This window comes from Apium graveolens, chromosome 11, assembly GCF_009905375.1.
Source record: "Apium graveolens cultivar Ventura chromosome 11, ASM990537v1, whole genome shotgun sequence".
Lineage (NCBI taxonomy): Eukaryota > Viridiplantae > Streptophyta > Magnoliopsida > Apiales > Apiaceae > Apium > Apium graveolens.
This window is the reverse complement of record NC_133657.1, coordinates 1,316,596-1,331,059: the sequence shown is the minus strand read 5'-3', so window position 1 is coordinate 1,331,059 and position 14,464 is coordinate 1,316,596. Positions and strand designations below refer to the sequence as shown.

Here is a 14,464-nt window from a genome sequence, read left to right as displayed (position 1 = left end):
ACTCTCACTCAATGAGGCTTGTTGATCTCTCTGTTTAGAGTGAACAGATTTCTTAACCCGCCTTTTCTTTATTACAACTGATGTCTTTTGGGAGACATCAGAGGAGGTTAATTTAGGAGCTGGATTAGATTTCCTTTTGGTAGAAGAAATGTTTGGGTTAGAAACAAGATGGGTGGTGTCTTGTTCCACAGCATCAGGAATTGTAACAGAGGTGCCAGCATCAGGATTTTCAGGCACTTGTGCAAGAGTAGGTCTATTTCACAATAGAAATTTCCTAACCTCTTGAGGCAGGAAGGGAAGTCCTGAAAACTTATTCTTTTCATCTCTTTTGATATGATCTGTAATAGCTTTCTCAGAAATTTGAAACAGAAAGTAATTCATCATTATCAAATTCAACATTAGGGCATAGATAATTAAAAATCAGTTACAGAAATCTAGTATGTTAGATATATTTGATAATGTCATGGCTAATATGATTTATGTTTAGTTTTCAGATCTTACTTAACAGGACAAATCAGTACTTAACTGGGAATCAGTACTTATACTGGAAGTCAGGACTTAAGGATATCAGTACTTATATTATCAGGAGATAATCATCAGAAGTTGGATATCAGAACTTAAGTGCTGAAGGACAATCAGATAAGGATAGTAGCTGATTAAAGGAAAGAAGATCGAGATAAACATAAGAAGAGATATGCATGAAGAAGGAGTTCCGTGAAGAATGGAATACTTGGAAGAAAAGATATCTGATTGATATATTTTAGGAAGCAGAATTATATTCCATATCAATTAGCGATTATCTTGTAACTGTGTAATATATAAACACAGACATAGGGTTTACACTATAAGTATTATCATATTCGAGAAGATTATTCATTGTAACCCTAGCAGCTCTCGTGATATTTGTTCATCACTGAGAGGTAACAGTTCCATACTGTAACAGAGTTTATTGTTTCAATAAAGTTTGTTTTCTGTTACTTAAGATATTAAAGTTCGATTTGATTGTATTTTACACTGTATTCACCCCCTCTACAGTGTGTGTGACCTAACAAGTGGTATCAGAGCCTATCTGTTAACACACATACAGTTAAAGATCCAAACACAATCATGTCTGACACAGAAACTCCAACTAAGCCTACCAAAACTGAAGAACCTCCAAAGACACAAATCCAAAATCGGTATGAAACCATCAGAGTTCCCATACTGAGACCATCTGAATATGCCATATGGAAGGTGAGGATGACCATGTTTCTGGAAGCTACAGATCCAGAATATCTTGATAGAATCAAGGAAGGGCCTCACAAACCAACCAAGCTCGCTGTTGCAGTTGCAGGTGAGGCAGCAAAGACTATACCAAAGGAAAAGAGTGATTATACTGCTGAAGATATCGCATCAATTGCTAAGGATGCTAAGGTACGACACTTACTGCATAGTGCCATTGATAATGTAATGTCAAACAGGGTAATTAACTGCAAGACTGCTAAGGAGATATGGGATGCTCTGGAAACAAGGTGTTAGGAAACTGATACAATTAAGAAGAACAGGAAGACAATACTCACTCAAGAGTATGAACACTTTGACTCAAAGGCTAATGAATCATTGATTGATTTATATGATAGATTTGTCAAACTCTTGAATGATCTGTCACTGGTTAATAAGGAGTATGATCTTGAAGATTCAAACCTTAAATTCCTGTTACCTCTTCCTGAATGTTAGGATTTGAAGGCAACAACAATAAGAGACAATTACAATCTTGATGAAACAACTTTTGATGAAATTTATGGAATGCTCAAGACTCATGAACTTGAGATGGAACAAAGAAGCAAGAGGAAAGGAGGAAAGTCAAGGACAGTTGCTCTTAAGGCTGAAGAAGAATCCCCCAAGGCAGCTACCTCAAGGAAATACAAGGGTAAAGCTCTGTTCACAAAGTCTGAAACTGAGTCATCAAGTTCTGAAAGTGATGATGACTCAGATTCTGAAAGCTTGCCTGAGACTGATGCTGATGAGGAGATGATGAAGCTGTGTGCTCTTATGGTGAAAGGGATCACAAAGATTACATACAGGAAGTTCAGGAAGGGAAAGAAGTTTTCCAGGAAAGGTATAAGTTCTGATAAGAAGAATTTCAGAAGATCTGAAGGCAGAGGAGGAAAGTCTGATAGAGGAGATTATACCAATGTCAAATGCTATAACTGTGGTGAGAAAGGCCACATATCTCCTAATTGCAAGAAGGTAAAGGGTGACAAAGGCAAGGCTCTTGTCACAAAGCAGAAAAGCTGGACAGACACCTCAGACTTTGAAAGTGAGGAGAACTATGCGTTGATGGCAAATGCTAATAAAGAAAGTGCTGAGAGCAGTTCTGAAGCTGCTGAAACAAAGGTACCTCAGACTACTTATGCTTTTCATACTGATGATATTAATGAGTTGAGAAGATATCTTAAAACCATGTTTGTTAGTTATAGAGATCAAACTTTAACATGTGAGAGATTAAGTTCTGAAAATCTTGCTTTTAAGAAAAGAAATGATTTCTTAGAAAAAGAGTTAGTTATGTTCCATCAAACTCAGAAGGATAGAGATGATGCTTTTTATGTTAGGGATGAAGTGCTAAAAATGAATGAATCTCTAAAAACTGAGTTAGAAAAGGAAAGAGAGATAATCAGGACTTGGACTAACTCTGGCAGAACAACTCAAAATTTGCTAAGTAGTGAAAATTGGAAAGAGGGCTTAGGTTATGGAGAGGATAAGAATGATAAAGGAACTGTAGAAAATTAAGCCTGTTGTTAAGCAAAAGCCAAAGTTAAAACCTGTTAAGTTTGTAACTGTAAAGTCTGATAATGATAAATCAGAAGTTAGAGAGGGATTAACTTCTGACAAACTAAAACAGGAAAAGACAGCTGAAGTAAACATGGGCTTAATGACTAAGAAGCAGCTTAAGCATAAGCTGAAAGATGTTAAGAATGTAAACAAGGTAAAATCACCTAGGAAAAATAGGAATGGAAAGGAAGGTGTGAATAAAAGCAATGATTATAAACCTGTTCCTGATGCTCCTAGGAAAACATGTCATAACTGTGGAAGTTCTAACCATCTGGCTTCTTTTTGCAGGAAGAATAAGAACATTAACTCCTTACCTTCAAAATCAGGAGTTAAGAGTCAGTCTGTTAGATATAAACCACAGAATCCTTATTTTCATTGTGGTAGTTTATGCCATTCCATTTATACTTGTAAGGAATATCATAGCTTGTACTATGATTATTATCAATTAAAACCTTCTTTGAAGAAAGTTTCCATTGTTCCTTCTAGTGTAAATTCTGATTCAAAGTCTGATAGTGTAAGTTCTGATAAAAAAAACGTTAACATAAACTCTGATGCTAAATCCGCTGCAAATGTTAACAAACTTGATAAAGCCAAAGAATCCAAGCAAGTCTGGGTCGTTAAAACTAATCATTAGTGGTCTTTGTGATTGCAGGGCAACAGGAAAAATATTCTAGTTCTGGACAGTGGATGTTCAGGACATATGACTGGAAATAAAGCCCTGCTATCAGACTTTGTGGAGAAAGTTGGCCCAAGTGTTTCTTATGGAGATGGCAACATTGGAAAAACATTGGGATATGGCAATATCAATCTTGGGAATGTCATCATTAAAGAAGTAGCTCTGGTCTCAGGACTTAAACACAATCTGCTGAGTATAAGTCAAATTTGTGACAGAGGGTATCATGTTGATTTCTTTGAAGAACACTGTGAAGTTGTGAGTAAATCTAAAGGCAAAGTTGTTCTAAAAGGATACAGGTGTGGTAACATTTATGAAGCTAAGCTTTCAACAAGTACTGATGGTTCTGCAATCTGTCTGATGAGTAGAGCATCAATTGAAGAAAGATGGAATTGGCACAAGAAACTCTCTCATTTAAATTTCAACAATATAAATGAGCTGGTCAAGAAAGATCTTGTGAGAGGACTGCCAGAGTCAGTATTTGCTCCTGATGGCCTTTGTGATTCTTGTTAGAAGGCCAAACAAAGAAAATCTTCATTCAAGAGCAAGACTGAATCATCAATTCTTGAGCCTTATCATCTACTACATGTTGATTTATTTGGTCCAGTAAATATCATTTCTATTGCAAAGAAGAAATATGCATTGGTCATAGTGGATGAGTTCACTAGATACACATGGGTGTATTTCTTGCACACAAAAAGTGAAACTGCATCTATCTTGATTGATCATGTCAAACATCTGGATAAATTGGTCAAAGATTCTGTGAAAACAATAAGGAGTGATAATGGCACTGAGTTCAAGAATTTGATAATGGAAGAGTTCTGCAAAAACCATGGAATTAAGAAGGAATTTTCTGCTCCTGCAACTCCACAGCAAAATGGAGTTGTTGAAAGGAAGAATAGAACTCTCATTGAAGCTGCACGTATAATGCTTGAAGAAGCAAAGCTTCCAACCTATTTATGGGCTGAAGCTGTGCAGACTGCTTATTTTACTCAAAATGCAACACTCATTAACAAACAAGGAAAAACACCATATGAGATGGTGAAGAAAAAGAAGCCAAATCTGAAGTACTTTCATGTATTTGGATGCAAGTGTTTTGTTCTCAAGACTCATCCTGAACAGCTATCCAAGTTTGATCTAAAAGCTGATGAAGGAATTTTTGTTGGATATCCACTTTCCACAAAAGCCTTCAGAGTCTATAATTTGAGAACAAAAGTGGTCATGGAATCTATCAATGTCTCTTTTGATGACAAGAAGATTACTGGTCTTGAAGATTTTATTGATCATGATCAGCTGAGATTTGAAAATGAAGACTCAAATTCTGATACTGAAAATCCTGACAGTCTAAGTCATGATACTATAATCTCTGATGGATTAAACTCTGATGTTATTGAAACTATGGTGACTACGCCAAAGGAAGATGCACCTATGCAGGGGGAGCATACTCAAGATCATACCACATCTCAAGAAACATCAGAACATACATCTGGCTCTTCAAGTTCTGATTCGTCAAGTTCTGATAAGCCAAGTTCTGATAGTGCTGAAAATCTAAATTCTGAAGAATCCAACTCAGAGAACATAGTTTCAGGGGGAGCATCAAAAAATGAAAATAAAGACAGCATGGATCATGGGGGAGCATCCAGTTCTAGAGAAAACCTTCCATCTGCAAGGAAGTGGACAAAATCACATACACCTGATTTGATAATTGGAAATCCTGATGCAGGTGTCAGAACTAGAACAGGTACTTCAAACGAATGTCTTTACAATTCTTTTCTCTCTCAGACTGAGCCAAAGAAAGTCGAAGAAGCTCTTCAAGATGCTGATTGGGTGCAAGCAATGCAAGAAGAGTTAAATGAATTTAAAAGAAACAAAGTCTGGACCCTAGTTCCAAGACCAAAGAATAGATCTGTTGTTGGTACAAAGTGGGTATTCAGAAACAAAACTGACAGTGATGGCATAATTACAAGAAATAAGGCAAGGCTGGTTGCAAAAGGATATTCTCAACAGGAGGGAATTGATTATGATGAAACATTTGCACCAGTTGCTAGGTTAGAAGCTATAAGGATATTTTTGGCTTATGTTGCTCACAAAAAGTTTACTGTCTTTCAAATGGATGTGAAAAGTGCTTTTCTCAATGGAGAATTAGAGGAGGAAGTATATGTTGAACAACCTCCAGGCTTTGTAGATTTTAAACATCCAGGCTTGATAAAGCACTTTATGGACTTAAGCAAGCTCCTAGAGCATGGTATGAGACTTTAGCTCAGTTTCTTCTGGAAAGTGGATTCAACAGAGGAACAATAGACAAAACACTGTTCTACCTCAACCATGGAAAGGACTTACTTCTGGTCCAGATTTATGTTGATGATATCATTTTTGGGTCTACAAATGACAGACTTTGCAAGAAGTTTGCCAAACTGATGCAGTCAAAGTATCAGATGAGTATGATGGGGGGAACTTAGCTATTTTCTGGGCCTTCAAGTCAAGCAGAATGATGAAGGCACTTTTATTTATCAAACTAAGTACACCAGAAACTTGCTGAAGAAATTTGGAATGCAAGATTATTCAAGTGCATCCACTCCCATGGCCACTGCAACAAAACTGGATAAGGATACTGGTAAATCAGTAGATGTTACTGATTACAGAGGTATGATTGGCTCTCTACTCTATCTAACTGCTAGTAGACCTGATATCATGTATACTACCTGTCTTTGTGCAAGATTTCAAGCAGATCCAAGAGAACCTCACTTAACAGCTGTGAAAAGAATTTTCAAGTATCTTAAAGGAACAGCTGATCTGGGATTGTGGTATCCTAGAGAATCAGATTTTAAACTAATAGGTTACTCAGATGCAGATTTTGTAGGTTGCAAAATTGACAGGAAAAGCACAAGTAGAAGCTGCCAATTTCTTGGAGGCAGATTGGTTTCTTGGTTCAGCAAGAAACAAAAGTCAATTTCCACATCAACTGCAGAAGCAGAGTAAATTGCTGCAGGAAGCTGTTGTGCACAGATTTTTTGGATGAAGAATCAGTTACTGGATTATGGGTTAACATATTTCAAAATCCCTATTTACTGTGATAATCAAAGTGCTATTGCTATGACAGGTAATCCAGTTCAACACTCTATGACAAAGCACATCAGCATCAGGTATCACTTCATCAGGGAACATGTAGATGAAGGTACAGTGGAATTGCACTTTGTTCCAACAGATCAACAACTAGCAGATATCTTCACAAAACTATTGTGTGAAGCCACTTTTACAAGATTGGTAAATGAACTTGGAATGGTTTCAGGTTCTTTCTCTAAATCTGCTTAGTTTTGTTCTATTATATCAGACTTTATGATCAGTATTTACAGAATTTAATCTCTTTGTGCATTATGTGCTTAATTGACAAATGTGTTTAAGTACTGACTGTTGTCTGATATATGTTTCTAAACTCTGATAAGTGATATTTCTGTTTAAGTAACTATTCAATCCTATGAGGATAACTGTGCTAGATGCTGACCTAGTAGTCTTCAATAAACAAAGGATCCCATATAAGAAGTAATTATTTCTGTGGAAATCTATTGACACAAGCAAATTCTGATAATTGAGCTTAGTTGAGTTTACTTTGTCTATCTTATTACTAAGTCACAAATTAGAATAATGCTACTCATCTGTTAAGTTCTGATACTAGTAAATCTGATGAATGCACTAAGTGCTGATAAACCTCACTTATCAAAAGAAAAAGCAAAAGGATAAAAGAATAAAATCAGGTACTCCTTTGAGATCTAGAGTAAAAATGTGGAAGGGACGACCCAAGTGCATTGCTGGTATTAAGTAATATGCATCAGAAAAGCAACTAAAATATTTTCTTGGTGACTTTTCACACTCTATGATTACTGGAGAAATACTCTGATAATAGCATAAATTCTGATAAGCAGTCATGACTCACTTACACTGAGAAGCCACTGTGAAATGGACTTTAAAAAGATGCATAAAATTAGCACAAAATAGTTGAGGTGGACTCAAGCATGAACTCATTCATCAGTAGGTTTCAGGATAATGACAGCTCTTTAGCAAAGTTTTAGTTATGTCTTATTTCTAAGATGTACTGAAGTGAATCAGACTTTACTCTTTGTCTGATATTTAGCTTAATACACACACTAATCACTCCATATGAATGATGAAAATTACTGTGGTGATCTATGTTGTTTTAGATGAACAGTCATTGTGTTTCATTGTACCAATTCTGAGGACAAGTTCTGATTACATATTCTGATGATTAAGTTCTGAAGAATATAAATCAGAATTTGTGTGAGGATTTCCTAAGATAGGCATTCCTTTTTCGAGTTAAGAAATTATGTTCTGATGACTGTTAAGTTCTGATATAAGTCTAAGTTCTGATATTACAGTCTAATTCTTTACTTGACTTATCTGTGGATAAAATTTAATAACAGTCTCGGTTCAAACTAAAATATGTGAAGTGGAAGATTAATAGTCACTATGGTTAGGGTTAGTGATATTCGTACTTGAACAGTCAACTTTTACTTGCTTCTTGTGCGCATTAAACCATGTTTTCTCTTTCCAATGAATGTTTTTCTTTTTCCAAGTCTGGGGAGACGAGGTAGAATTAATTCTACCTGTCAACATTAAATTTCTTTGCGTCTCCTGGCATTCTCCTGCCTATATAAGCAACCACTTCACATCAGCCTTCCCATCAAATCTTTTCTCACAAACTTACCTTCATACTTTTTCTATCAAAAACACCATGGTCAGATACAACATGTTTTTGAACTACGAAACCTTCAATATGGAGCTAAGCTGTGCCGATTGGCGGCAGGAATGGTACGTCACTGCCATTCCTGATGAGATATGGGACTCTGTCCCACAGGAGGAACTCACCCACCTCCTGTTCTTCTATATGGATTACCATCGCCATCTGGAGCGATTGGAGGAGGAAAGGCTGGAAGCTCTCCGCCAGCAAGAGCGAATCATTCGACTCGCCATTCTGTTTGTCGAGAGTAGGAAGAAGAAATGATTTATTTTCTTCTTCCTGTTTTTCTTCATCATCAGCCTTGCCCTGCTTCTTGAGCTAGGACTAAGGCTGTTGATGTTAGGTTTAGCAGCTTAGGGAAATCTTGTATAAATTCTGATGTACTTTCAATTTCATGCATGTATTCTCTTGATATATTAATGAAATTTGTTTTTGTTTCAAGATTTTGTCTCTGAGATATTTTGTAATGCATTGATAAATCCTGATAAATATTCATATTCTGATGACCATATAAATTCTAAGTTCTGATTTTACTTTATCAGTACTTACTCATCTAATTTATTTTGGTCATTTTCACTTGATTTATTTTCAGAATATTAATGTTGCAGTGAAAAATAATTAAATAAGTGGGAACGACCTTGATTAATGGAATATCTGGGTAAGTGGAACGGTTTTCCTTGAAAAACTGTAAGTGGGTAAGTAATGATTACTGTTTTCTCGAGCCCAGTAACTATCCGTTATTACTGCATGTCTAACAGGTGTCCAACGGTTACATTTTTTTTTTTTAAAAAGGAGTATAAGTAAGACAGAGAGAAGATTTTTTAATCTTTTATTTCCTTTCATACTTTTTCTCTACTTGCTTTTACTCTCTTTCTTCTTCTCACGTTGGTTTTTCATACAGATATTTTCTCAAACACCTGTTAGGGCGAAAACACGCGCTAATATTCACGCAAGTATACGCGTTCACAAGTAGTATAAGATATAAATCAGATTCATTCCCACAGAGACTGGTTTAGGTTAAGTTCAATTTATGCACCTATGCAACAATGTATGGTTATCGCTCAATGCTAAGACAAATAACAAATTGGGTTTTTATTAAACTAAGAGATTATACTAAATAACATTAACTAAGAGAATTGAGGTTGAATTACTATATATGACAAACATGGGATTCTAACTTCATTACTACTTCATTCAATAGCCTTCTCGTTCTTAACCGTGGCATGTGATGGTGAGGACACTAATCAGATAACACGGAACTGATAAACGCCAACTTTCGTTGCACGATTACCATTCTACCAGACATCCACAAAAGAGATAGAAGCTGAATAGGCACCAATTATATTGAGACCCTATATGTCTATAGAATTTGACAACATAACGGTTTAAGAACAAGTTATCTATCTTGATTACATAGGGCAAGTAAAACGGTTAGAGTTACCTACGAATCATGTATACACATACAAGAACCTATGCTAGCATGGCAAGTTCTAAACCTCTATATTCACTGTCGCTTCAATAGAGATTAACACGCTATCTTATATGTTAGCTACGCACATAAGACGAATAAGCACAACCAATACTAGGATATCAATCAATCACCACACACCAAGATATCGAAACAATTAACTATTGAAATTCATAAGTAAATCCGCTAGAACCCCATGACAACGATTAGCCCATAATCGAACTCATCGTCACCAAGGGTTCCAATGAAAACATGGTATGAACAAGGTCTTAATAAACTAAATAATAATCAAAGTACGAATAAACGAGATCTAGGTTCAACAAGAACGAAAATGAGCATCCAAAGTTACAACTAATTCAAAGAATCACAAGTTGAAAACAAGATCTTCTTTTTCGGAGTTGTTCTGTGCTTCTAGGTCTTCTCCTTGGTATCCCCTTCGCTTCTTGCGTAAAACACAATCTTCTTCTTCTTAATTTTTTCTGTGAAAACGTCTCAAATCTACTTATATAATAGTCCCATAAAACTCAGATTACATAGAAGTTGGAAGCCAAACAGAAGTAGAAGTCTAAAATAATTCAGCAAAATTCCCGACCCTGCGCGGCCGCTCAGCATAGCTGCGCGGGCGCGCAGGCCTCCACTGGAAAAAAATCCAAGTTTGCTCCGTTTCTTCGCCGTAATCTGCCCGTTCCTTTCCTCTCGCAATGATGAACACATGCTAAGGCTTATTCTTGATGATTCCTCCCCCGAAATGCAACTAATACCCTGAAATGCATAAATACTAGAAAAACGCATCAAATACACAAAATACTTGATTTCAAGACACCAATTTAAGCCATTTTAAGACGTTCTAAGTGGTATAAAATGCCACTTATCACACCCCCAAACTTAAATCGATGCTTGCCCTCAAGCGTCACAGACTCAAAAACAAATAAAAATATGAATGAATACAATCTATATGAAAATGCAGCGATCCCCTTACTACAATTAATCAACCAAATTGCCACATCTCAACGAATGCAGTTAGAGAACTAAAGATCAATAAACTCATGCAAACGGACATACAGCCAGAAACGTGGTGTGTGCAAATGCTTAACAGATATGCTTCGGAACTAGACCAATTACTATGACTAGACTATCCTCAAGGCAATCCTATGATTATACAAAGAATAAAAATTCCATGCACAAAGTGATATACAACACTACAAGAACTCTGGAGCTTACTACGGAATCGTGCTTTTTATTTACAACTCAAATGCTTATTTGACCGTGCAATGAGTGAGGTCCACAAAAGACTTATACAATGATATCCATGTAACGAGCGTTAGGTTAGCGGATCCCAGACTCTAAAAGCCTTAGGTCGCTAGGCACAAAGTCCCCTAAGAACTTAATAACTCGAATACCAAAGAGCCCACTCTTGATCAATTATGCCAAAATATTTTTTTTTTTAATTTCTGAGCAAGTGCGTTTCGCTCCATCTTGCTCAACCCTAGACTACTTGCAACATACGCGAGCCGGCTACTAGCCATTTGACGCCTAACCATAACTAGCAACAACTTCCATATTTTTTTCTCCAAAATTTTTCTTTTTCATGTCTTTATCACTAAGAACCTATAATCGAATTCTAAGCATAATAAGTAGATTGACCTTGAAAACAACCAAATCATAACAACAATCTAGCCCTTACGCATTCTCTAAGACTTAGTGGACTTACAATGGTTTCTAGCATGCATATCAACCTACACAACTTAATATCACTTTAATGCTATCACTACACTCGCATCAATATCACAATTCAGTCGATAAATCATTCCAAAAGGGATCATGGTAAATGCATGAGCTACATGACATTCATAAAAAAACTATATGGCATAAATTATGCAACTATATGAATTAAACTATCATGAATATGCAACTAAATGACACACACACAATATTTCTTAACTACCACCCCCATACTTAAAATTTTCAATGTCCTCATTGAAGGCAATAATAAGGATTTCAGGCATACCTAATGAGCGGGAGATTCACCCTTGTCGGGTGGAGGATCAGGTGGCCAATCAACCTCGCCACCAGTGTCTCGAACAACAGTACCAAAAGCATGTGTCAAATCTGCAGCAAAATGACGGTGAATATCGTGCATGGCCTCCATACGCCTAGTTACTCGCCTGTACTGCTCATCACCAACACCAGTCCTATCAACTACCTGTTTCCCATGAGAAGAACCCTCTATAGGCACAGGAGGATCCGTTCGGCTACCCTCTACATCATCAAAGATATATCCCAACCCCTTGTCAGGGGGTGCACCTAAGAATGAATAACTCAAGTGATTTGGTAGTGGGTTGAGCTCAAGTGTAGGAGCATCTTCAATAGACGACTCGAGACGATCCTGAGAAATTTTCAGCTCTGCTAACCCAAGAGAATCGAATGGCACATCCAACTTCCTCTTCCACAGAGGTGCATTCAAAACCTGAATTTGCTCTACTTTAAAGCACTCCTCTTTAGCTGTGGGTAATTTTATTTCCTTGAACACATTGAAAGTGACCTTCTGATCATTAACCTTCATCGTAAGCTCTCCTTTTTGCACATCGATCATAGTTCGGCCTGTAGCCAAGAATGGTCTTCCCAAGATAATGGGAATCTTCTTATCTTCCTCGAAATCAAGAATTACAAAGTCAGCAGGGAAGAAGAGTTTATCCACCTTGACCAAGACATCCTCCACTATACCTCGTGGATAAGTGATGGAACGGTCAGCTAGTTGCAATGACATGAATGTTGGTTTCGGCTCAGGCAGACCAAGCTTCTTGAAGATAGATAAGGGCATCAGATTGATGCTAGCTCCTAAATCACATAAACACTTGTCGAACGACAAGTTTCCGATGGTGCAAGGATTAGTGAAGCTTCCAGGATCTTTAAGCTTTGGAGGCAACTTCTGTTGCAGCACAGCACTGCATTCCTCCGTTAGAGCAACGGTCTCTAAGTCATCGAGCTTCACTTTCCGAGAGAGAATACCTTTCATAAACCTCGCATAGCTAGGCATCTGTTCAAGAGCTTCAGCGAAAGGTATGTTGATATGAAGTTTCTTGAACACCTCCAGAAACTTCTCAAACTATTTATCCAGCTTTTTCTTCTGCAGCCTTTTAGGAAAAGGAGGTGGAGGATAGATCTGTTTCTCCCCTGTATTACCCTCAGGAGGAGTGTGTTCCACAGTAGTCTTCTTTGGTTCCACCTCTACTTCCTTCTACACGTCTTCTTTAGCCAAAACTTCAGATTCTGGAACTTGAGACTTTTCAGGCTCTTCGTCTTGCTGAACTTGGGGGCTTGCGACCTTTCCAGACCTTAAGGTGATGGCGTTCACCTGTTCTTCAACTTCCCTCTTGCCTGGATTTGTTTTTGTATCACTAGGAACCGTTCCTGGTGGTCGATTCAATAAGGCATTAGCAATTTGCCCTATTTGGTTCTCCAGACTCTTGATAGAAACAGCTTGGCTTTGGCATATAAGAGCCTGGTTTTTGCACATAAGCCTCAACTCCTCTAATTCAGATTTTTCATTCGAAGATAGACCTGCATCATGAGTTTGTTGTTGAAGTTGGAGTTGTTGCTGAAAACCAAGAGAGTTGAACAGCTTATTTCCAAATGGCTGGAACGGCTGTTGCATCACATTCTGATTGTTGCTCCAGCTGAAGTTAGGATGATTCCAGTTGTCAGGATGATAAGTGTCTGGAACTGGTTGTTGCGATCTCTGAAAGTTGCTCACAAACTGAGCTGAGTCGCTAGATATAGCGCATTGCTCTGTCGCATGCGGACCTGCACACAGCTCACAAACACTAATTATCTGCTTAACACCATAGTTAGCCAGAGAATCGATCTTCATAGACAACGCCTTTAGTTGAGCAGTGATAGTCGTAGCTGTATCCACTTCAAGAACTCCTGCTACCTTGCCCTGTGGATATCTCTGGGTTGGATACTGATATTCATTAGCAGCCATCAGTTCAATTAGATCATAAGCTTCCTTATAGCTCTTTGCCTATAATGCTCCGCCTGATGATGCATCGAGCATGTGTCTGGACTGTGCTCCCAACCCATTGTAAAAACAAGTGATGATCATCCAATCAGGAACTCCATGATGAGGACACTTCCTAAGCATCTCCTTGTAGCGCTCCCAAGCTTCACTTAGCGATTCTCCCGTTTGCTGCGCAAATTGAGTAATAGCATTCCTGAGTGCAGCTGTCTTCGCCATAGGGAAGAATTTAGTAAGAAACTTCTGAGCAAGATCTTCCCAAGTAGTAATCGAACCAGCTGGTAGAGAGTGTAACCAGCTCTTAGCCTTGTCCTTCAGAGAGAATGGGAACAGTCTCAGCTTCACAGCATCTTCAGAAACACCGTTGAACTTGAAGGTGTCGCATATTTCAATGAAATCCCTAATGTGTGTATTGGGATCTTCCGTTGGAGAACCCCCAAACTGGACTGAAGTCTGTACCCATTGAATTATGCCTGGCTTGATCTCAAAGGTATTAGATGTGATAGCTGGCTGGACAATACTAGATTGAATGTCATTGATCTTGGGTTGAGAAAAATCCATCAAGGCTTTCGTTCGTGCTGCTGGATCTCCCATTGTAATGAGTACCTGAAACACAAACAAATAAACCATGAAAGTAAAAGAATCCGAGTCAGTGAACTTTAACGACCACTGATGACAAGCACATAAACTAAAAATTAACACCGAGTCCCCGGCAGCGGCGCCAAAAACTTGTTAGGGCGA

The 14,464-nt window shown here is 37.8% G+C and overlaps 1 non-coding gene across 1 annotated transcript; it reads left to right on the top strand.

Annotated features, from left to right (window-relative positions):
* The first annotated feature begins 13,820 nt into the window (after positions 1–13,820).
* On the top strand, positions 13,821–13,927 carry LOC141699181 (small nucleolar RNA R71). Its single transcript, XR_012565663.1, has one exon. It is a non-coding gene; the product is annotated as a small nucleolar RNA R71 (small nucleolar RNA).
* The last annotated feature ends 537 nt before the right edge of the window (positions 13,928–14,464 follow it).